Below are 26468 nucleotides of genomic sequence, written 5' to 3'. Positions count from 1 at the left end.
GCTAGGTTTTCTTTTTTGTAATATTCTGGCTTCAGAAATATACCCATCATTAAATTTATAGCTGAAAACAGCCTAACGAACAAAGCAAAGTAAATGAGGGCATTACGGATACAAGTTACACTGTTACACTGATCTTACCCTGATTGTTTGGGTGCTCTGATGAAGAAATGAAACACTAAAGCCGAAGATCATAAAATAATGAAGATATGAAAAAACAACTCATTTTTCCCAATGAATATCAATTTTGGAATTTACACAATTGCAATTCTTTCTTTCTTGGTTTAAAGGGATTTTAATACCAGAAGGATTTGTAAGTTAGATCTAATTTTAAATTGCGATGTCTGTTTTACTAAAGTGCGGAAATAATTAAAAAGTGATAACAAACACAGCATTAATAAGTTAGTAATATTGTTATTTTATCGAAAAGTGAGTAAAAGAAAATAAGGCATGTCGTTCTATATAAATCCACCATTTTATTTACTTATGTCAGCTAATTATGTTATTCTTCAATTCTAAATACACTATGTTTTAATCAGTTTTAGAGATTATTGATTATATATTGATTATATTGATTATTTCGACTATGGTTGTTTAGTGTATGGCGGTCTATCTGGTGATATTGAAGCTAAGCTTAAGCGCCTCATGAACTGCTTCATAAGATTTATTTTCAGCATTTCCAGAGACTCTCGCATTTCGCACTGCTACGATGAGTTGAAGTGGCTTTTTCCTGTCTATCGCCGCCAATATTTTTTGGCTTCTTTCCTTTTTCAAGTCATCCAGTCTCAAAGGCCTTCCTATATTTTTCAACTCCTTAAGTTTAAATCCTCCATCCATTCCCGTAACACTAGATCTCGCTCATCTGATCTTTATATTCCCTCTCACCGTACCTCATCCTTTGACAAGTCCTTCCTCATACGTGCTACCTCTCTATGGAACTCCTTGCCTTCATCTGTCCGCCATGCTCCTACCCTATCCATCTTTAAATCCCGTCTATTCAGTTATCTCCTTTCTATTCAGCTTCCTCCGAAATTCTAATTGTTTTAATTCATTTCCTTAATTTCTGCTGTTTTATTATTTTATTTTTACTTTCATTTTCACTTTTGTAAATATTTATTTATTTATTTAATTTCTGTATAATCACAGGCCAAACTATTAAGGCCTCTATTTGTACCTGTATTTATTCTTAGGGGACAATTGTCCCAGAATAATAAATTTCTTTTCTATTCTATTCTATTCTATATAAATTAATTTTAAATTATGTTAGTTTAATAGACCTTATTTAAAACATTAATTGTAACGATAGATGACAGAGCATAAAGAAGATTGAATATGCATATTTATAACAAAAACTGTCCCTTAATAATTGAATAATTAAGATATGATAATCACTGATGGATTATATGTGTAATGAATTTCATTACAGAACAGCTCTAATTGCTTTCTATTTAGAACTTATAAAGCTTCATCATTTAATGGGTGAATAAAATTAAACTTGTTTATTATTTTATAATAATTGGCCATTTACTAAAAAACTTGCTTGAATGTTTTATCTAATCTGGACAGAATCTACAACTAACCTAATCTTTAAATCACTAAATAAAGGTTACATACGCTACAATCTTTTTCGATCTATCCTCAAGGGCCCAATCAGCTCTGCCTTGGGCTGATCTGCATTCTGACCTTCATCGCGCTTAGATCTCTCCTTACAGCGTATCCTCGGTCTTCCTCTTCATCTTTTTGTGATCGCATGTACGCTTGGTAAACAACTTTGTAGGGATTTTTTTTTTATCTTCCAACGTCTCGAAGCGTCCTAACCACTTTTGAGCTTTCCATTATTTTTAAACACAAACCCAAATTTTGGGCCTTAAACGAATGCCTTAATACTTATAGGTATTTGACCTATAAACTTTCTTATCTATTCAGGGAAGAAAATTATTCTCAACACTCTGAAACAAAGAATGATTTAAAGCGATTCACTGCGATATCTGCCATGATTTTGGTTTTATTTTCTTGGATTTTCATTTTTACCAGCGATGATTGAAACTGTACAACCTTTTGACAAAAACTGCCCACCGCTTCTCCTCTAAATAATCTTCTTTTAATATTCAATCATTTTTTCTTTACTCCCCATTAAAGCGAAATAGATTATTTGAACTTTAACATTGTTACCGGGCTTTCGATTAAACGTTTTTCTGTGAAAGAGAGGTTGGTAGACTAATTCTGATGTGATAACAAATATAATCATCAATCAGACTTTTGAAGTTTCAATAAAAATTGTGAGTTGGAATTTTGAGCAAAATACTTTTAAAAAGGCAGTAGTAATAACTGAATTTAGACACACATTAATCGCATCTACTTTCAAATACATGAATGCATTGTATCAAAATGCTTCCAACCACTGGTAGCAGCCATTAGGGCTAAATATCTGTCAGCGTGGAAGGGTTAACGTTAAGCCAATTGATAACGACGGGGCCATCATCGGATTAGCCTTCTAAATGAAGTAGATTTAAGCTTATATAGGAGATAATATTTTAGAAATTTTATTTAGCGGGTTTGGGCAAAGTTATAGTCTTAGGCTGAAAACATAGTGGAGCGGCGAGCAAAGCGGCGATGATAGCGAAGAGCAAAGCGGCGAAATCAAACGCAAGTAAACATATGGGACCGCGCATAGTGGCGAGCAAAGCGAAGATAGAGCAACGCTATCTATAGAGAGTAGAGCGAAGCGTTATGATATGTTTGATTTCTTCGCTCTTATCGTGCTCAATTTGTGGTTATTTTTCAAAGGTTATGGATATTGATACATTTATTGGTTTAGTTTGTTTAAAGAAACCTCTGTGGGGCCATAGTATTTGCGAAGCTGCAATAGTTTTTAACAATTAATAATTAATACTTTAAATTAATTAACAATTAGTAGTTAATGGAGAATTCAGGTAATTTTTGCTACATTTAATTTGGTTCTCAATCCCTTAATGCTAACTTTCATCTAAATACTAGGCAAAATTAAATTACATTTTCACGTCCTACTACTTCTGATCAGGACGAATTCTCCAATCCTTCTTCTGTAGCGTCGTACTACTCCAGTTTTTCAGATGAACAACATTAATTTACGACAAATCATGGTGTAGTGATTTAATAAAATTATTGTTTTTTTAATTGACTAATTTCTTTTTATCTGCATATATTTCTATTTTATTCTTATTTATTTTGATTTTCTTATCTTAAAGTAACGGCTAGGATTAATGGGGTTACACAGATTTGTATTTAGTTAATAACCTACTTATGTAGTTAATTTTTCTATATTGTGCCTAACTCTTGTTATGAGTTGTATTACTCAAAAACAATAAAATTTGATTTTGATTAATGGGCTAGTATGTAATCAAATGTTGATAAAGACATTCGAAAATACGCATGAAACTTGCCATGATGCTCCCGAAGTTGTTGGTACAAGTGATGAAATTCACCAAGTTCATTTCTAGACTTATTTATGTCATGTACACTGCAGCTCCTACTACTAAGCTGCTGCTAATACCAAAGTTTCAACGAAGAATTTTCATATAAAAATAGTTCCTCCATCTTGTTTTGCCAAAGGAGAACGCGACTAAGCTCGTCACTATGTGCATGCGAATCTTTGCTCGCTGCTCGTCGCTCTCTTTGATCTGAAGCAGCTATCATCGCCGCTTTGCCCGCCGCGCCACTATGTTTCCAGCCTTAGTGAGCTAGCCGTGGATCAATTTTCGATACATGAGTAGCGATGATACCAACGTTATATTTATACAGTTCTGTATAAGAGTGACACAATTGAAGTTAAAGTGCCAACTATCGCGTTGACTATGGCACACGCTAAACATTCTGATTGGAAGAGATATGACGTTATATTTTCACCAGTGGGTTTGCCGCGAGAGGAAAGAATGAATTCTTGTTTCATAAGACTTTTTCATTGCTAAAGTAAACATCGAGAGCTGGATCATGTATCTACGATGGCGAATCGACTGCTGTTAGAATGGCTTAAGAACAGGAGTTAACTTACAACTTAGCATGTCACTTCAAAATCCTCAGCATGTCTTCTTTTCAATCACACTCTGAAATTCCTTCGTTACTTAAAATTAACCAAAGCAATGCGCCCTCTTTTACATAATTAATAATAACTAAACTAAGAATAATTCCACGTGGTTAGATTTAATTATTATCTAATTTTTACTGCAGTTAATTTCTTGTTGCATTTAATTAGAACATTCATTTTCTGTTTCAGCCGATGTACGACACTAAACTGGTTGTTTTTAAGAGGTAAGCAAAAAAAAATATAATTCTGTCTAGTTTTTATATGGATATACCTCTATGGAGGAAAAAAAATAGTGAACAAAATTCTAGAGTACTTTTTTGATAAAAATAATTGGTCTAGAAAGTCTTAATGGTGGAACGTAGAGGTATGAGGGCGTCTAATTGAGCGTGGTCTACCCCAAACTCCCTACGGTTCTATTGGGTTCCTCCATCACTAAAAGCCAACAGCTGATGAGTGTGCGGCAACTTATTAAAAAACTAGATTAACCGAATCCTTTCAATAATAATCTACCAGGTAAATCTTGGTACAAAGGATTCCGGAACCATCATCCTATTATTGCAACAAGGATAACCGAAAACCTCACTGTTTCTGGAGCCAAAGTAGCCAATACTATGTTTTAACGCTTGGTATAAATGACGTCTCTCGATACTTGAATGAAGAAGGAATTAAAGATGTCCTAGAAGGTTTGGACGTAATTAAAACTCTCCGCTAGGACAGTTGTATAAGAGTTGATAGTCAAAAATTGCACGAAAAAGAGTATCGTTGAAAAATATTACTTTATTTAGGTATGCCAATTTAAATTATGAATGTCTGATTTTTATTGTAAAGTGATTTAGGTATTTTGAATACATACCTAATGTCGTTTCATGAATATACTTGTTAGTCAATCAATTGTCCCACCCCATGTCAAACACAGGGTTTGATATATAATTTGATGTCAATCACAGGGTCATTGAAATTCTTTAAAAAATCATTTTTGGTTAACATAAAGATCGAATTTACTGCTATTTTAATATTAATTATAAAAAATACATCCTAATAACTTCCATCACTGGATGCTTGTCGTTCACTCCACTCACGCCTCTTGGCGCACATGCATGTGCGCGCACGTTTATGTAAGTGCATAATATACGTGCACGTGTATTTGCGCCATTTCCTTACCCTCATCTCTTTTACTTGTTGTATCTATTACAGTTGCAAAATAAATAAACAAATATATAAATATAATGGAGTGGTACAATTGTATAACCTACACCTGGAGCCAAAATAACGGAAAATATTCTAAACGAAACTCGAATTTTTTCTTAAGCTGTCAGTTACCGGTCCATCCGGTAATTCTTGTATGAATAATCAAATTTAACTAAATAGTTGTAAACAGAAAGATGTCAAAAGCATTTACTAAGTTCGAAAGGCAGAATGGTATGTACTAGCTGTTATATTACAATTTTATTTGGTTTCAGATATCAGGAAAAATAACATGTTTTCTGAAAAATATATTCGATTTTACTGCCAATTTTTTCCTTTGTTTACACCATCACTCACATTTACATAAAATAATATAAATAAACCTTGTTAAAGTATATTTTAGATATTTTTCTTTGTTAGTGTATAGATGTAGTTAAAACGAACAATATATGGCAAGGGAATTAGAGGAACTTTTATGATTTACGAGCGACATTTTGCATAGCCACACACAATTTTCTCTGTTTCTAATCTCTCTAGGGAGCCATATTGGTTTTAATTCTAAACGATAGCGTTAAATATTTCAAATGTTAATTCCACTTTATGTAGGCGCGCTGCAGCAAATAATACAATTAATGCTGGAAATTCTATTTATCTCATTTTGTAGAACATGTTAGCAGTTTGTAAAATTTTAAGTCTATAATATATTTTATTTTTAATTAGACATACACAAGTACGGATGCAAAAAGTATTTTAAGTGAATCTGCAGTCGATTCGTGACGTATTTATGTCTTGAAAACGTGAAAGAGATGCCTCCCAGTGGAGGAGCTAGACTAAAACTTCAGACCACTGGGTGAAGTTGTCATTTTAAGGAATATGGCCAACGGCGTTTCAGCTCTCCTAGGAGGATTGTTTGGGATTGTGAACGAGAAGAGTCTGTAAATATAGTTGGACGTGTTGTTATGGAATTTTCTATACAGGTTTTTAATAAATTGTACAAAATGAATTTTGAGGTTCAGTAAGACGGGTTAAAGTTTAATACGTAGAACAGGGCGCTAATGACCGTAGACGTCGATGCGCCTGCAAAAAAAAAAAAAAAAAAAAAAATACGTAGAACGGGGCGCTGATAACTTTTCTGAGTGCAATTGATTGAAAGGATTGTATGAGGTAGGAGTTGGAATGCTTAGTTGAATCCCAAACCTCGTAGATCCCGTTCGAGCAGATAATTCATGAAATCAGAGCTTTGATGGCAGTCTGGTTATCGGAGAGGTATAATATTCTCCTAATCTGGATAGATTCTGATGAGATTAAACTGTACGCTGTATCTTCCTATAGCGTTAACATCCTGATAGGTGCTATAAAACTTCCCCACGGGTTCTGAATACCTGGTTTTCAGCTCAAAGACTCTAGTCCCAGTTTCCTCAAAAGACATGTTCGTCCATCTTTGCACCATCCATTCTTATATTATCAATTCTATTTCTCTAAAACGTATCCTAGCCTAGTTGGTCCTTGGTAAATATATATTTTATAACTCATTGGCTCTATAGGTATTTATTGAGTTTTCTGAGGATGCATGTTATATTCTGTGCCTATCTTTTATTAATTCACAATCCAGTAACCCATATAGCTGCATTTTAATCGCCAATCCCATTCCTCTAGCTGATTTTGTGCGATGCTTTGGACTATTCTTAGACTAAAGGCTTACACGAAACCATCAATCACAAGTCAAACTGTCTTCCAGGTAAATTCAGAAATCCTGTAACCTTTTCAGAAACTCATGTCGCTCGTCACTCGATCAACCTTTCACCTATATAGCCTACATCAAGCCATTAAATAATTTTTATTTGTAAATTTAAAAATAAAAAGTAAAATAGAATAAAATACAAAATTATTTGACGAAATTTTGCCAAACAAAGGCTGAAAAATTATCCTCTTTGCAGCAGTAATATGATATTTAATGAATTTGATTCTTTCCTTAGTACAAAGGTATTTGTACAAAAGGAGTCTGAGACCTGATATTCTTTAACTGCAAAACCTAGGTTAAACCAAAGGACTAAAAAATAATAACAAAAACAAAAAAATTAACATAACAAAAGAAGAAAAAGAAAACTAATTGGGAAATCTGACAATTAGGCAATCTGACAATTAGGCAATCTGACAATTAGGCAATCTGACAATTAGGCAATCTGACAATTAGGCAATCTGACAATTAGGCAATCTGACAATTAGGCAATCTGACAATTAGGCAATCTGACAATTAGGCAATCTGACAATTAGGCAATCTGACAATTAGGCAATCTGACAATTAGGCAATCTGACAATTAGGCAATCTGACAATTAGGCAATCTGACAATTAGGCAATCTGACAATTAGGCAATCTGACGCTGTTTTCCACACTAAACGATTGCTTGTTATGTAAGCCCTCTTGATTCTTGCCCTTAATGCCTTCAAACAATCCGGCTCGAGCTGTTTTCTTTACTTTTACTTAAACTCACTCTTTAACTAACCGAGAAATGTATAAACAGTAAATTTATGTTTTTATTATTTACAACGTTTTCATGCCGTTTTGTTTTCTCATTTATTTGAGAAAGATTCTTGAGGTTGTTTCTATCCACTTTTCACGCTTTTTTATTCCGAGAAAGAGAAAATGTTGAGATCTTGCTTATTTTCAAAATTTAGTTTTGTAACGGTACGAAATGTTTGGATTAGCATCAAGTAGCCTTGGTATCAAATCTAAATTGCTATAAAACAAATCATTGTAGAAAGCTTAAAAAACTTGGCCATCGTTCCTTCTTGATAAATTTGATCACTCTAGGTCATCATGTTTCTGCCAAAATCCGTCCTCAGGAGGTGCAACTTGACTGAAGTGACTTAATCTAATATTGAATCAAGAAAATATCGAGTATTTCTAAACATTATTTGGGAAATTGCGGAAAACCGAGAGTGAAACGTTTTTGCTTGAATTGAATAAATTGAATATGAGCTTTCACTGCACAAATCGATTAACACCACTGTTTGAAATAGCTTAAATTTAAGTGTCAATTTGGTTCAGTCATAGCTTTTTATATTTATAATAAATTTCCCAAATAATGTACCAATAAGATTAACTTAGCGCGTCGAGACCCATGCCCCACGGCACCACAGTTAAAAGAGGCTTATTGTGCCCTCCACTTTGGATATAGTAGACGAAACCTCCCCTACTAAGAAGGTTGAGGGCTTTCTCTACTAGTTCTTTTTTGCGCTACTATCTCCTTTGGTCTCAAAGCAACGCAATCGAACAACAAGTGAGAGATCGTTTTCTCCTCTTCCTGACACAATCTGCGCAACGGTACCAAGCTAATAAGCGCCCCTTGGACAGAATCTACGATGCCCCGTAAATAGGCCTGAGTCATCTGATTTCTGCCCAAGCACAGAGTCACTTTGGCTCTTCGTTAACACAGCCAAAGCATAGTTCTTGCTGTGTTTGTCTCCAGTCTCTGAGAGCTGCACCCTTAGTGATTTCTAGGACAGGTTCCGGGCCAATGAATGCAGTGTTAGCTCTAATCCTGGCCAGTTGGTTGGCTGTTTCATTCCTCTTGATCTCCCTACATGACCCGGGCACACACTCCAACCGAACTTTATTGTGCCGAGCCAGTTATTTCAGTTATTTCTCCACTTTCTCTTTTTATGGAGTTAATAGAGTTGTGCAGTGAACGGTTCATGTATCGGAGTAAATGGAATACCATTTACAATAACAATAGTTAAATTAACAATGTTAGAGACGTAGTATGGAGCATATTTGGAGTCGGTAGATGTTGGAACTCTTGCTTAAATCCCACACTTCTTAATGTCCAAATCGGTTTCAGTAGCGCATTATATAAATTGTTTCCGCGTCAATTTGTATCTTATATATCAAGGATAAGGCCAATGAGTTATATTTATAAATGCTACAATTTGTTAAGTTACCTTAGTTAAACAATTTTTTGGGATAACATTTAGCACTGAAAGTAATTGATTTTTAAAGTTTGAAATACATAAATCTGTATATGATAAAAATCATGTGCAGATAAAAGTGGAACACATATTTTTAGCACTTCAGTGGATAACTTGAAGTGGTAAACATTAACCTTTGCCTATTTTAATTTAGCTGAACTTCACTCATGCAGTTGGCTTCATGCCATACACTGATGATTCCACATTTCAAAATTAATACGCTTTCCGGTTTTTATTTTGTCTATTTTAAAATTGAGAAATAGCCGGGTTCAAAGAATTGTGCATAGTGTTAGGTTAGTTTCTTATTCATAATTGGATATTAAATTACCATTTCTTTTAACGCGCTTAGCAGCAATAAATTTATAATTAATTACTGTTAACAGAATCCGTTGTCAATAACATTGGCAAAAACGTTTATATAGAAGGCTAATCAAATAACTACAAAAATTAATAACATTTAACAACACTGATAATTATTAAAATTGAACTTTTTAAAAAGAAGTTAAGAAGCTTTAAAAATTTGGATTATGAACCAGAAAAGAGGATTAATTTTCGTAATAATTAGTAAAGGGAAGGGATTAAGCTCAGTGCTTAGCTTAACTGGATTCCCGGTTCGAATCCAGCTCTTTAACTTTTCACTTCCTAGGAGCTTCTTACAACTCACTGATTGGCAGGGTTATCTGTAACGAGGAAATGTCCAGAGTGACTAAAAGAAGCACCATGCGCGCCAGTGACTTCAGATGTTGACGCGCCATAAATGTCTTTGTGGAGTTACGGTATAAGAGGGTTTCCCCACACTGGACGCGATGAACTCACAGAAAATGTTGAGCGTGTCTCAGGCGACATGACGTTGTTCTACCTTTGGGGGCCTGTTCGTGAGTTTCTACTCCAAGCGTTAACGTTGGTGATGCTATTGTTGAACCTTAAGGCTCCGAAATGTGTGCCGCTTCAACCAAACCCATTTTTCTGGCTGTTATGTTCTATATTCTAACCCATAAAAAATTCATTTTAGCTGTATTTTATTGTAATAAACTTTGACCTGTACAGATAGATAGTGGGTAGAACGTTCTAATACTCTCCTTTACATTGCTGTAATTAATTAGTATATAGTTCAAAGGTCATGTCTTGTCAACGCGTTACACCATAGCAAATGAAATATTTATTAATTGCCTGCAAATACCAATTCGTTTCTTTCTTTTAATGAAAGGTCTAAACTACTTGGGACGAATAAAAATTCCAATTTTTGTAATGACTTAGTAACTTAAATGTTACTATTAAGTTTTGTTAAATTGCTACCGGCTTAATCTTTAAATCTTTAAAGAGAAGATAAAGCAAACACAATCGTTAGTAGCCATTTATGAGAAATAAATATGCAAATGAGAGTCCGCTATAAGGCGGATCCAATCTTCTAAGTTGAACCAAGAGGACCTCCTTAGGTATTCCAGGTTGGATATAGAATTTACAATAGTTTGTTAAGTTTCGAATGGAAGAATCACAGAATGAATAAAACTACTCAAGTGAATTGTGGGCGAACGACGATCTAGAATAAGCCTATAGGTTTGCCGGCCTCAAGTGCCTGCTCAGATATTCTATAATCTATAGACTTATTGGAGTGTGCAAGTGAGTTTTTTGGTCGACCATTGCTTTATATATTTCAAACTCTGTTGTATTTAGAAGTAGGACTCTTTACATTAAATTAAAAAAAAGCTCTTAGAAGACAATCAGAATTTAGAAATTATCATTACATAATCTAACGATAGAATAACACAACAGTTAAACTGCAAGCTAAGATATTGCAAAATAAACAGATCAATCTAAGGTTTCAAAATTGGCGAGGAAACGGTCAAATAAAAAACAACTCGTCTTTATGCCAACGTTTCGACAAATATATTGTCTTCTTCAGGGCTTGGCTATGCGGGTTGTTTGAGTTACAGAAACTCATTATCAATACAGAAACAATATATTTGTCGAAACGTTGGCAAAAAGACGAGTTGTTTTTTATTAGACCGATTCCTCGCCAATCTTGAATCCTTAGTTTAATAATTTACGGTCACGAAGCCTATATATTCATAAACAGATCAATTTAATAAATCAAAATTAGCTGCACCAATATCCACTAATATCCTCTATCCTCTAAACAGAAATACAAAAACTTTTTTGGAAAAAATAAATGCAGTATAAGAGATTGTTTCACATGAAACAACAAAATATAGCTTTATCATTCTTCACGCCACTTCACTCAACCGTACGTTTCACAACACAAGCAACCCTAAAATTAGAAACAAAGAAAATCAAATAACAAAAGAAATATGTCAGTAAAGAAACTTACAGTTAAACATCCTAAATTAATTAATTATGAGTAGCCACAAATAAGTGAAACTAAATTAAAACCAAAAACAGAATAAGAAATAATTAGAAGGATAAATTATCACACACCGATATCAAGTTTATAATTGCAAAAGCAGCACTACAAAAATGGCAGACAGATTACAGTAATGGTAATAAAGGAAGATTCTATAAAACTATGGCTGATCAGTTACCTAGACAACCATGGTTTAAGGGAAACTGTCACTAATAAATGGGTTGTTACGATAATAAGCAGGCTGAGAGCGAAACACGCTGTGTGCGTATCATATCTTCACAGGATCAACAAAAGGTCCTTTCCTCTTTGCGTAGATTGCAATGAGGAGGAAGATTTTAAACATATAACAATGATATGTCCGACGTTATGTGGTAGAAAGGAAACGAATGTTTGACGACATATACAGGTATTTAGATGCACCATTTCGCTAAGAAGACATAATATTCTCCACCAACATATATGTGCTTAAGTCTATAGCAGAGCTAGCAATGAACTATGAATGTATTTAAAAGTTGTAGAATGAATGCAAGAAAATGATTACAGAAGGAGTACGTGATTTTAATTTCGGTTAAGCTATAAGGATGGCAGGAATATAGAGTACATGTAGGAATATAGAGCTGTGGCCATCCATTAGTTGTAAGTTTGTATGTACGAGGTCGTTTGAAAAGTCCGTGCAAAGTCAGAGAGATAGCACTACTGGCGCGTATCGAGGTTATGTTTAGTTAGTAGCATCTCTTGGAAGAACACATACCAAGTTTCAGCCAGATCGGTCTATTTCTTTGTGTTTGGCATTCGTTTGAATCGAGGAAGTCGAGTGATTTTCAAAAATGGACGAAAAAGAATTTCGTGTGTTGATTAAACACTACTTTATGAAAGGCAAAACGCCTCAGGAGACTAAAGAGAAGCTTGATAAACATTATGGTGACTCTGCACCTTCGATTAGAACAGTTTATAAGTGGTTTCAAAATTTTCGGAGTGGCCATATGGGCACAAGTGACGCTGAACGTTCTGGACGCCCTGATGAGGTTACTACTCCAGAAATCATTGATAAAATCCATGATATGGTGATGGATGACAGAAGAGTGAAGGTGCGTGAGATTGCTAGTGCTGTGGGCATCTCGAATGAACGGGTACATAATATTTTGCATCAACATTTGGACATGACAAAGCTATCCGCAAGATGGGTGCCGCGATTGCTCACGCTTGACCAAAAACGAAATCGTGTGAAGTGTTGCAAGGACGGTTTGCAGCTGTTCCAGAAGAATCCGCAGGACTTTAAGCGTCGTTTCGTCACTTTGGATGAAACATGGATACATCATTACACTCCTGAGACCAAAGAACAATCTAAACAATGGGTTACCAAGGGGGAATCTGCGCCAAAAAAGGCGAAGACCGTTCCTTCGGCCGGAAAGATTATGGTGACTGTCTTTTGGGATTCGCAAGGAATAATCCTCATAGACTATCTGGAAAAGGGTAAAACTATTACAGGTGCATATTATTCATCGTTACTGGACCGTTTGAAAACCGAGCTGCAAGAAAAACGCCCACGATTGGCCCACAAAAAAGTCCTTTTCCATCACGACAACGCACCAGCTCACACCTCAGCAGTTGTGGTCGCAAAATTAATGGAAATAGGGTTCCAACTCGTTTCACATCCCCCCTATTCTCCAGACTTGGCTCCCTCGGACTACTATTTGTTCCCCAATATGAAGAAATGGCTGGCGGGAAAAAGATTTTATTCAAACGAGGAGGTGATTGCAGAAACGAATGGCTATTTTTCAGACTTGGACAAATCCTATTATTCGGAAGGGATCAACAAACTAGAGCAGCGTTGGACGAAGTGTATAAGCCTAAAAGGAGACTATGTTGAAAAATAAAAAAGGTTTACCCCAAAAAATTAAGTAGTTTTTATTTTTGCGCGGACTTTTCAAACGACCCTCGTAAATAGTTGTATATAGTAGAGGGATGAATGTGTGAAGCGAATGTATTTATAAGTAAGAATGGAGAGTGAGTGATATTCTAGTGATAAGCACCTAGACGATGCTGGCTGTATGGCGAAAGCCAATGCCAAAAAAAGAAGGATAAAAAAATCAACAACAAGGGCCCCGTCAACATATCCTTAGTGCAGCACCTGATTAAAAAATAAATTTATTAAGCAGTGATAGTATTTACTTTTTGTTGCATAAGATAATATTATTTTTTTATAACCTATAATAAATGTTTTATTAGCAAACTCTTGTTTGTCATATTAAATCTTTTAGGTAAAATAATTTATCAAAATGTAGGCTATGTCAATAAATTACAGGTAAATTGCATACACGTAGAGACAAGATTTTTTTCCATGAGCTTTGCATCGTTTGACACAGCGTCTTTTTCGAGATTGATAAGAGACGAGAATATTGACTTTTCATGCCAGATAATTTAACACCGAAGATAAAAAGTGCAACCCATAAAGTCAAGCATGATTAGCCTAGCACTTGATATTTATTTCTGTAATAAAAAATAAAGTGACCACCTGTAGTGCCATTAAACAAAAAATAATATTTATGATACCATTCTGTTTTATTTTATTTTTTGCTTTATTTTTTTTTTTTTAATAAAAATTGTTGAATTTTATAAAAAATAACATCCTCCATAGAGTTGGGCAGCGAAAGAAACTAGAAGAAAGTAAATCCTTATAAAATAGAAATACATTTCTAAACAGAGAGAAAAATCTTTTTTATTCTATGTATTTATTTTCTTTATTTGCAACAAATCATTTCTAAAGAATCGTAAGCATTACATAAAAAGACTAAATAAGAACACCATTATAGTTAAGTTTAAATGAATAATGTAAATTAAGAACTTGCATATTAAGCAGCTTGGTTGAATAATGTACATTAAAACTGTCCGGTAGGACTGTTGTACAAGGGTTGATATTAATTATAATTTATAAAATGAAATGATTATTTTAAATAAATTGTAAAGTCTGACAAGTACATACCTATGTAACAAGATAAATAAGAATTATTTTTTAAAGATGCTAATTCAAATATCGACTGAACTGTGAGAAATTGTAGCCCTATTAACGGCCATTTCTTTTTTCTTTTTTGTACAATTTTGTTTAACACGTAAAAGTAAAAATTGGAAAAAGTTTTAGATGGAAATCATGACACTAACTTGAGGAAATTGCAGAATAGCGTGTACTTCGCAGATTTAGAAAGAAAAAAAGAAAAAGAACATTTTTGGAAGGTGAATTGCACTTCATTATGTGAATGGGCCAACTAGTATTATTACCTTTAAAATGTAAGAGGTGGATAATAAATATTCGTAAAAAAAAATCTATTTTTGAATACGTAATCACTCTGTAAAGACACGTCATCCAAAAAAAAAAGAAGAGGAATTACCGAAAGTGAGTGTCCAATTAAATGTATAGATAAAATTAGAAGAAGAAAAATAATGTTGATGCAATATTACGCAAAAAGAAAATGAATATAGCGTGCAACTAACCTAATGGTACCCTGAACACATGAACTGTATGTTATATTCCACATAGATACTCCATCAGTTTGGGATATAATCAATGACTTCAGCTTTACGTCATAAAACTATAATATTAAACCACTCCATGAAAAGGAGGAAAATACATTGGAAATAATGATAGCAAATTAGTTTTAAGGGAAAAAGCAGGGGGAGGAAAGCTTGAAAATTGGTGCAGGATAATTTGACGTTAGCAAGCAGTAGGTGGAAGAGATCGGGTAGTTTGGAATAAGGAAAAACACGGCATTTGTCATTGAAAACATGATCTATCATTTATTTATTCCGTTTATTATTTATTTGTTACTTTCTCTTGTTTGTAGAAGAGAAAACAATTGCAATTGAATGATTTTTCATATGATTTTTTCTCCAGAAATATATGTTTTAAAAGTATATTCTATTTTCTTTTTTAATTGTTGTGTATTTATGTTTGTAATTAAACAAAAAAGCCAAAACAAAAAAACCAAAATTCATCTTTGATATTACAAACGGTTGTGACAAGAAGGATTTCAGAAAAATCTTTCAACTGGAGGCACAACTTTACTGAATTTTTACCCTATTTTTCTTGTTTTTGTTTTTAGTATATATTTTCTCTACAATAAAGGCATTTCATTATTATTCTTATTATTATTATTATTATTAAGATTGTTTTTTTTTTTGTTTTTTTTGGCGCATCAACAGCTGAGGTCATTAGCGCCCGGAGCTTTTTCCAGTGCACTGCCGGCCTCCGGACAGTGTTCTCTCGTTACAGACAACACTGTCCATCACCGGACAGTGAGCTGTAAGAAGCTCCTAGGAAGAGAAAATCTAGGGGTCAGCTGCTGGATATTATTATTATTATTCTTATTATTATTATTACCGGAAGCAGATGCCTTCGGTTCAAGGAAGAGGAGCGTTAAGGATCGCCTGTTCCTATCGAACGGGTCTCGGAGCCTGCGGCACTAGTGGTGGTTGGAGTGATCCCCATAGATTTGATGGCCCAAGAACGTAAGATGGCCTACGATCTAAGGGAAGTCCTTAGAAGGTGGTGGCCAGGGATCGCTCAATTCAGTCCTGGCATGAGTGGTGGCAGACGGACATACGAGGCAGTTGGACTGCACGGCTCATTGGCAACCCTTCTGTGTGGGCCGGAAGAGAGCATGGCGAGGTCGACTACTACCTCACCCAGTTTCTTACAGGGCACGGGTGCTTCACCTCGTACCTGTGTAGGATGGGGAAAGTTGGAGACCCGTCATGTGTCTTCGGAGACTCTGACCTCGATGACGCCCATCACACATTCTTTTTGTGTGATAGATGGGTGCCGAAGAGGGAGAGCTTGGAGGAAGAGATCGGGAGAATCACTCCCGAGAGCATAGTAGGGATAATGCTCTCTCACAGAGACTGCTGGGACCGGGTGGCGACCTTTGTGAAGGCAGCCTTGATAAGAAAGAAGCAGGAGCTGGATTTCCGTCTGCTCCAGTCGTTCCAGAGAGGTATATAAAGGCCGGTAGGAGCTCGTATGAGCTATTGTGAGGCACCACCCTGAAGTAATGCGCAAGTGGTTCCAGGGTGGGTTTCTCTGCCTCTAGGGGAGGTGGGTTTTTTTAGTGGGTGAGGGTCCCGCATACCGTGGGCATTTCCCCCACGACGATGCATTGTGCATTTTCCCTCTCCATAAAAAAAAAAAATTGTTATAAGAGCTGAAGACCATAACCGAAATTGGGTTCTTGAGATCAAAGTGTGTACGGGGGCTGCCAAAATAAAAGTAAAACAGATGAAAAGAACAATGTTGACTCTTGATAATAGGCCTAAAGTGAAAAACAAATTTCAATAAGCATAACAAAAGATGATGGGAACTTTATCATCATGAGGCTTATAGAAATGATGATTGCATTCAAGCTAACCCTGGACTAATGGTATGTTGCATTTTTTATCCGCTAAGAAATCTAGATTTGAAATTCTAAGAGTGAAAACAAAAAAAAATTGTTCATAAAATTCAAAAGTAGTTCTATTTATTTGATTGATGGAATTCCAGGTCATTACCACTGGCTGAATATTTAATCTAAATCTATTCGTAGATTACAGTAGAAGCTGAGCTTTTCTAAAGAGCTAGAAATAAACTATAACAAAAAAATGAACATGAACAGCTTTCGGTATGCTCGTAAAAGTCTATGTAAATCCAAGTTTTGGAAGAAGAGAGGCTGGACTAGCCAGACGGTGCCTGTCTTTTCTAATAATAAGTCGGCAGTAAAAATAGTCAGGCAAGAAATATTGCGCAAATGGAGTAGAACTGTAAAAAAAAAAAAAAAAAAAAGAATAACAAAAAGTTAAGCAAAAATAAAGGACAAGCAAAAATGGAGATGGGGAAAAAAGTATAGAAATGGCACTTAGCTTCAGAGAACGTACGGACATGATGGAGTTGGCATTGAAACAAAAGTAATCTTCCTCATTACCACCTTTCTCTCAATATCATTGCATCATTTTGGTTTTTTTTCTAACTTCCGTTGCATTTTAAAACACATTTATTGTTATAAACGGGCACATCATCCATTATTCTTCTTTGAACAAAATATTTAAGCATTTTTTTTTGTTTAGGACATCCTTTTTTCGAACTCCGAAAGTTTGAGTCAATTCTCATCAACATTATACATTTTGTAACCGTACAATAAACTTGATTATAAACTTATAGAGAAGTCACAAACGCCAAACCCTCTCTGAAAACTTCTTCGAAACGAATTATTCTAGAAAAATTATAAAAAATCTGTGTATGTAATGTAATTATAATGATTGCAGAAAAGCCCAGAATCTATTTTCGACTAAGTGATTTAATATGAGAGATTTTGTTTAAGCTTGATTCTAGCTCTATATATTTAATTCCTCCATATTTATTTTACTTATTTACTTATTTAATTCCTCCATACTTACACTTTTTTTTCATTCCGAACTCTTTTCTCGTTTTTATATTTTTGTGTTCTTAACTTATAGTTATTTATTTCTGTTTCATTTCTTGCAAGTAAAGTGACCTCAACTCCTTGCCACAAAGATGTAATTCTTTTGTGCAAATAAAGTGATTGATTGAACATTTAAATCCTCCAATACTTTTAAAACACAAAATCTCAGAAAGTTGAAAACTTTATACTTCTAATTGGGTTCCATCCAAGAACCCAACATGTAACATGTAAATTTGCGATCAAAATCACTTAGGTAATTGAAATTATCACTTTTGCAAGAAATTTTTTACCAATTTCAGTTTTTCTGCAGAATGGTTCCAACAATTTTCTTAAAACTTAATAAAAACTTAGTTACGTACAAGAAGGCACAATAAGCCTCTTGGTGGCTGCAGTGCCGTGGGGCGTAGGTCCCGTCCCGCTGAGTAAAATCTAGTTACGTACATGTTGATCTATGACTTTTATTTGAAAAAAATTCGATAAGCATTCGTACATGCAAAGACATGAAGCAAAAGTGGGTAAGCTTGCCTTTAAACTATCATTTCAACACCACCAACCGACTTCTATCTAATATTTTATAAGTTTTGCTTAAATTTGGTATAATATATTGTACACCTATCCCCCGATTTACACGGTACTCGATTTACACGATTTCACTTTTACACCGTTTTTAAAATATGAAATTTTTTGCAACCCACCTTACAAATATATTCTTGCCACATATCGACATACTAGACCAGCGACATACCGCAGACGTTAACAACAGACTGGACATCCCCCTCCAACTCAGCCTACCACCAAAACCTTTTACACCTGCAGACGTAATGAACGAAATTCGCCGACTACCTAAAAAATCACCTGGCTACGATCTCATAACCTCAACCATCTTAAACGAACTTCCAAAAAAAGCCATACTATTCCTCACACTGCTTTACAACTCTGTCCTCAGAACGACGCACTTTCCTACTCTGTGGAAATTCTCAATCATCAAAATGATACCAAAACCGACGAAACCCATCACTAGTATTACTTCCTACCGACCAATCTGCTTACTACCACTTCTTTCCAAAATCCTCGAAAAGCTACTTCTTAAAAGACTTTATCCTTTAGTGTCAGAACAAAATATGATTCCGGATCATCAATTGGGATTTCGGAGAGATCACTCAACTTCTCACCAGGTGCTTCGCGTTGTAGACACTATTGCTACCTCCCTCGAGCGAAAGCAGTATTGCCCGAGTGTTTTCCTTGACGTCGCTCAGGCGTTCTACAGGGTGTGGCACGAGGGACTACTGTTTAAGCTGAGGGAGATTCTTCCTCATACTTACTACCTCATCCTCAAATCTTACCTAAAAGATCGATATTTCAGAGTCAACTGTGGAGCAGCAGACTCTGATATCCGTCTAGCTCGAGCTGGTGTTCCTCAGGGCAGTGTCCTAGGTCCTATTCTTTACTCCTTGTATACAGCAGACATACCTCAACATCCAAATACTATCCTCTCCACCTTTGCTGACGATACTGCTATCTTATCTCCACATTCCGATCCTCTTATCGCTACACGAACTCTACAAACACACATCAACCACTTACAGGACTGGCTTTTCAAATGGAGAATCAAAACCAACGTTACGAAGTCTAAGTTTATAGTATTTACTCTCAGACGGAAAATCCTACCTCCTGTCATCTTGAACCAAACTCCTATACCAGCTGTGGACAAAGTACGTTACCTTGGACTGCACCTAGACAAACGGTTGACATGGAATCCCCATACTAGACTGAAAAGACAAGAAACTAACCAACGCTACAAACTTCTCGCCAGACTACTTGACAAACGTTCGAAACTTAACCTACATAACAAAAGACTCTTATATCTAATGTTACTGCGACCCATTTGGTCATACGGCATCGAAGTATGGGGATCGACTAAGCGTTCCAACTCACTACGCCTCCAGGCATTACAGTCAAAAATACTTCGAAAACTTCTTAACGCTCCGTTCTATGTATCTAACCTCACTATCCATAATGACCTCAAAATTCCTTTCATTACAGATCTTGCTAACACTCGTTTTTTCAAATTTCATTCCTCTACAGCAGCTCATCCTAACCCTCTCATAGATCACCTATCTTCCTCCACATTACCAGGTAATCCTCTAAGGAGATTGAAGAGAAGATGGCCTCGTGATCTTCTCTTATCTTAAGCACGTTACTGGAGTGGCACCACTGGGTGCCTTCTCCAATCATGATTTCCCGTTATTTCTTTTCCCTTTCACCGTATTTGCTTGTTGCAACAACTGTTGCAGTGGTAAATTGCAATAAAAGATTTAAAAAAAAAAAAATATGAAATTTGAAAAAAAATTCCACACATTTAATTCCGTTCGATTTGTTTACATTGGTAGTAATAATTCTAGGTATTCCATTTATTCCAATCTAAAAAGTGGTACGAAAAATGTATTCCTATTTTGTATGTACTAAGGTCCCGGTACAATAAGAGCCAGTCCCAGTCCGTCGCTCATCAAGTCGACAAAGTGTGCACTAGTGGAATGATAGCAACGCGATCTTGTAGAAGCAGGAACTGTAAAAAAAACGCGTCGCTCTCATTATATCAGGACTCTTATGATCAAACTTTATACATATTCATGTGATTTAGTGGAATAAATTAGCAGCAGAAAGGTATTCTTAAAAACTTTATATGACATCATAGAAAACAAGGAAAAAACGAAGAGTCTTTGAAAGTGATAGCAGTACATAATGAAATTTCTAGTTCAATTTTTGAATTTACATATATTTCTTGTTTCTACACGTAAAATGAATTATAGGTACACTATTATTATTTTTATGTTTTTTAAGATGTATTTAGTTTTATTTTACTTTGAAATAAATAACTGAATTATGCACATTTAGTCTCTTTTCGATTTACACGGTTTTCTCTGGAACCTATCTTCCGTGTAAATCGGGGGATAGGTGTATTTTGATTAAAACTCCTAATTCAAAATTTCCACATTACTGACTAGGGTTTTTACTTCTATTTTTAAAAGATTTTTCTCGAAAATGGTTGCCCTTTTCATTTCACTTAGTATCTATAAACTCACACAAATCTAGAACTAATATTTGAATAATTTTTTTTCTAGCTGAATTAATTTTAAGGCATTCTGAGGAGCGATGGAGATAGTTTAAAAGAATAAGTTGGCTTTGATGTGCATTTTTACATTTTGATATTGAATATTTTAGAATTGTTTTAAAAGAAAAATCAAATGGCTGGTAATTCCAGTTTTCTCTAATTTGTTTCAAAAGTCAAAAGTTTAGAAAATTTTGCTGGACAATATAATGTTTCAGTTTTTTTGGGGAATTACATGATGATATAACGATTAGGTTGAGTTTTTACCTAGACAAGATTTGGTTAAAGAAGATTCTGCATTGAATCCACGCAAACTCAGGATCTACATTAGCCTCTTACCTTCACTTAAAATTATTGTTCTTATAACAAATTCATCCTTAAAAAAAACTTTCTATTGCAGTTGCAACAATTGCAATTTTAAGAACAAGTTGTTGCGAATGCATTTTCACACAAGATTTTTTGTATTTACAGAAATAGAAAAAGAAAATAAACAAAATATTTAAGTTTTTTTTTTTTTTTAAAAAGTATAACACTAATATTTACATATAATTGTAGAGAGTAATGGAACAATAGAGACGACTTGATATTTTTGGCACATGTTAAGACAGTACTTGTTTGGTTGAAATTAGTCAAGCTTGCCAGACATAAACCAGAACAGGCGTGAAATATTTTGCAACGCTCATGGATACTATTCCAAGCGCAAGTCTAGTCTCTCAGGGCCAAATACTAAATTTACTCTCGGTCTTTAAAAGAAATATACTTTAAATTTCTACTTTCTCCAATTATAAATGTAAGAAAAAGCATTGTAATTGTGATTATTTTGGATTTTAAAGAAAAAACAAAAACTTGCTAAGACTTGATAGTTTCAAACCCACTGAATTCACAATAAGTTTTCGGTGAAATTTGGTCAACTAATACTTCTCGGAGCCGTTTTTTTTTTTTTTTTTTCCAGTTTTTCTCTAACAGTTCCTACCAATTGTGTGGAAATAGATCTATAGTATTTAAGTGAAACATTATTCCAGAAAAATGTAATTAAGGTACCTCTAGGATTGAGACAGGGGATGATCAATACTGTCGTCTTGCCACCTTTATAATTAGAATTGATATAGAAATTGTACGCGTTAATGTCCAGGAACTGTCCGTGAAAATGGGTGGGATTGTGGAACTGATGTGGATCGTGGTCATAGTGAGGAAATGATAGATTTGGCATCCATCCGTTCGGAACGCTACAGTCTTTATAAAGAGCTGCTCTCATGTGTGGATTATGTGTCGTACATTTCAGATGAGCAGAAGCTATCTACGATGAGGTTAGTATTTCGGACGAGATGTCATATTCTGGGTCTGAACTATAAACCATGGTCCACTGAAGCCAATTGGGATTGTACCATGTGCAACTTGAAAGCTGAAGAAGATATTCTCCATTTTCTGGCTGTGTACCCAATTCTTGCTGAGTATAGAATGAGGTATTTTGGGAAGATTCAACTGTCCAAAGAAGAACTAATAGAATACTTAAACGGGAAGGATTGGAATAGACTTTGTTGGTATGTGAGGGCGGCATCCATATACAGAGATTTTCTTGTTGCCCAGTACAATGGATAAATATGTATGTATATAATGTAAATAGGTTATTATTATTAATATTATTTTATTATTATTATTTTCTCCAGGTTTTATTTTATTTTTGAGTTATGTTATAAGTTAATTTAAGTTGCGTTTTCATTTTTATTTTTATTTTATATTCTGTAAATTAAAGACTAACTTGGCAGACGGACGTATGTCTATTGTCGAAAAGTGTATTTTTTATTAGTATGGTTTATACAATATTCTTTTCAAATAAACACTTATTATTAGGGAACGGATTAGTATGTATTTACATATTTTTTTCTAGGCAATTTACAGACGTTTTTCAACTAGAAGTATTCATACTGACACTTTTTAAGCCGTTTGAGTCTACTTTTATTTCACATATTTCCACATATTTGGATGTTATTGCATATTTCTACATATTTGATTAAAATAAATAAATATTTCTACATATTTAATCAAAATATGTACATATTTTTTCATATTTTTCATTTTGGGCATATTTTCATAATTGGGAGGTGGTTGACAGGAACTGTGAACCACAGACTGTAGGGCTGTGAATCACAGTGGGTACAATGGTTATTGTAATTTACACAGAATGCTGCTAAACAGTGACGGGCACTTGTTAGTTCTTTGAAGAACGAAAAAGTTATTTTGTTTCTCTCTGATGCTGCCCCCAACATGGTCAAGGCTGGGCAATCTATTCAGGTATTTTATCCTAAGATAATTCATGTGACGTGTGTTGCTCATGCCTTGCATCGAGTAGCAGAAACTGTCCGATCTTTGTTCAGTGACGTAGATTCCTTAATCTCCTCGGTTAAAAAAGTGTTCTTAAAAGCACCAAGTCGCATTAAAATGCTAAAAGATCTCTATTCAGACTTGTGCCTTCCACCAGAACCAATATTGACAAGATGGGGTACTTGGCTGGAAGCAGCTCAGTATTACTATGAAAACTACAATAAAATCAAGAATGTCCTTTCACATCTCGAAGACGAAGCAGTAGCGATAAATACAGCCAAGTCTTTGTTCGAGAAACCTAATTTAAGGAACGACCTTGCATTCATTTCTGACAATTGCGTATTTCTTGCACAAGCCAATACCCAACTTGAGTCCCAAAATGTTCGACTGACAGAAAACGTGCCCAACGTTAAAAAAGTCATCGAAAAGATGGAAGGAATACCTGGGAGTAAGGGAGATCTGATCAGATCAAAACTGGCAGAAGTACTGAGCAAGAACAAAGGGTGGGAGACCATCTGCCATATTTCTGATATTATCAGTGGAACAGAAGTCACCTCAGAACATCGTGTACCCTTTACAACCAACGAGATAACTTCTTTCAGCAAGGCACCTATAACATCTGTAGATGTTGAACGATCTTTTAGTCGTTACAAGTCCATCTCACGCCCAGATCGTCGTCACTTTACGTTCCAACATTTGAAATTTCATGTGGTTGCAAACAATTTCGAAGAGTGAAGTTTTCAAAATTGAAAATTTAACACATCTTTTTATAAATAGTAAAAATGTTCTTTGTTGTATAAATCCTTATAACTTGTAAAAACAAATTATTTTGTTCCTAATAAATTATTATAAATTGTAAAAATGTTCTTTTCTTGTATAAATAATTATAACTTGCCCCCCCCCCAAAAAAAATTCCATTTTCATAAAAAAAATGTCCATTTTACTTAAATATTCCAGAAAATATTTTAAGAAAATCACATATTTTCCACATAATTGACGAAAATAAATGCATATTTTAATTAAATATTTGGCATTTTTAAATACATAAAAATCCGTTCCTTACTTATTATTATTATTATTAATTAGAATTGTCCAGTAAGACAGTTTTATAAGGGTTGATCGACAAAATCTGCATTAAAAGCGATGTTAATAGAAAGAATTCATGGTTGAACTAAATTTTATTAATATCAGCTGACAGGAAATTCAGCCATTTCATGACAAAATTTTTATGATACTTGAAATCCTTACCTACCCTTTTTTTTGTTAAATGTGTCAGTATAAATCTATATACTATTGCATCTTTTTCAGGAAAAGAGAACAAAATTGTCACCGAATAAACTGAGAGTTTTCTCAACTTTTTTTCTTTTGACATTCGTCTAGCGAATGCCATGTTTTTTTTTTTTCTATACGGCAAGAAAAAATCCACAGGAAGGTGGAATTAACGCACAACAAAAGATCTAATGGACAGAATAAAGCACATTTTTCTGGAGAACTTAAAAACTACAGATGCTGAACAAGAGAACACCAGCTGCGAAAGAGATAACAGACTACTGACGTCTAAAACCATAACTACCACAGGACCCTTTTTTCAAAAGTTAACAGCCAGCCAGTAATAATTTTAATTGTAAACTGTGTACTTTGTAAGGCAAAAACAAATTGCATGAAAAAAATTAATGGTATTCTTAAAAAAAAGAGAAAAAATGTTGTCCTTGTTGAATAATACACTATATTTCATCACTAGCATGAACTATTTTTATTTTTAATTGTGTGGAAGAATTCTGTAAAAACATAGTTCACAGATGTGTTCGCAGTGCAATAAAGCCTTCCTGTTAATTCAGCTATCTTATCTTTATTGACCATACGTTATTTAGTTATTGAGAATTTCCCTTCAGCGAGTGCGGATGTCTGTAAGGATGAAAATATTGTTTGTAAATTTTATTTTATCATATTTCACTTGTAGTGTTCACCGTGTATATTTGGTACTTTGTTGGCGCCACGATAGCCGAGCGGTTAGAGGCTAGACCTGTTTAAGCTAATATGTATTGTGGTACTGGGTTCGATTCCCCGGTCTTAGGCCTTGCATTTTATTTAATGTTTATTATGAGAACTTTGTAGTAAAGTATGTTTGTTAGACATCTCTGTCCAGGAAACTTAATTTGTAGTCGGTCGTAAAGCCCATCTGAAAGATTAGGCGATTACTTTACTTTATTTGGTACTCTGCGATTTTTATCAAATAACCGGGATTAAAATTATTCTTCAGTAGGTTGATGAGAAATATAAATTTAAAACGGGACAATCCCTGATGATGCCCACTAAACCTAAGTTTCAGATGGATGCTTAACATTACCTCTTTAAGTTTTACTCAATTAAAAAATTCAATTGTTGTTCATTCTTTTTGGTGACTGATTCATAGTTTCAATGGGATTGAAAAAATAACTGCCATTTCAGTCTAATAAAATTTATTTTGCCGAGCTCTCGACCTAGGGACTAGGTCATCTTCAGGGCTAGTTTAGAAAGTAATATTACATTTCAGGGTTGGTGTGTCTTCTGTCTTGTCTGTTCATGGACAGAAGACACACCAACCCTGAAATGTATATAGTATTACTTTCTAAACTAGCCCTGAAGATGATCTAGTCCCTAGGTCGAAAGCTCGGCAGAATAAATTTTATTAGACTGAAATGGCAGTTATTTTTCCAATCCTAAAAAATTCAAATAAAAGTAATGTTGTGTATTTACTCGCAGGCTTTCTCTTAATGCTAATGAATTTCGTAAGAACTTTACAGACTCCGGATTTTGAAACAAATTTAATAATGAATAACATTATTTCGATAACGAAACAGCTCCTTTCACTAAAAATAACAAATTATAGAGACACCAACTCTCACATTCACCCTTACGCCCTAAAATTAATTTTGGTACAAAAAAATATTAGAATACATATAAAACATGCATTTTATATGTAATTAATTTGTGTTCAATGTTTATAAACTTTAGCATTTTCGAAAAAAAGAGTAA

The 26468-nt window shown here is 34.5% G+C and overlaps 1 protein-coding gene and 1 long non-coding RNA gene across 3 annotated transcripts in view; both read left to right on the top strand.

The window, feature by feature from the left end:
• The window catches only part of SK (small conductance calcium-activated potassium channel), a 636287-nt gene that overhangs the window by 52609 nt on the left and 557210 nt on the right, over positions 1-26468 (top strand). For both annotated transcript variants that reach the window (XM_074123003.1, XM_074123004.1), the window contains exon 2: positions 4250-4284. The gene's annotated coding sequence lies outside the window, so the exon portion shown is untranslated. The remainder of the gene's footprint in view (positions 1-4249; positions 4285-26468) is intronic.
• LOC141450925 (uncharacterized) lies at positions 22132-25290 on the top strand. The gene is made up of 2 exons (XR_012456438.1): positions 22132-22734; positions 24762-25290. It is a non-coding gene; the product is annotated as an uncharacterized lncRNA (long non-coding RNA).

This window comes from Rhodnius prolixus, unplaced genomic scaffold, assembly GCF_049639745.1.
Source record: "Rhodnius prolixus isolate KJV_2025 unplaced genomic scaffold, Rpr scaffold_8, whole genome shotgun sequence".
In the NCBI taxonomy this organism is placed as follows: Eukaryota; Metazoa; Arthropoda; class Insecta; order Hemiptera; family Reduviidae; genus Rhodnius; species Rhodnius prolixus.
This window is presented reverse-complemented; position numbering and strand designations above follow the sequence as displayed.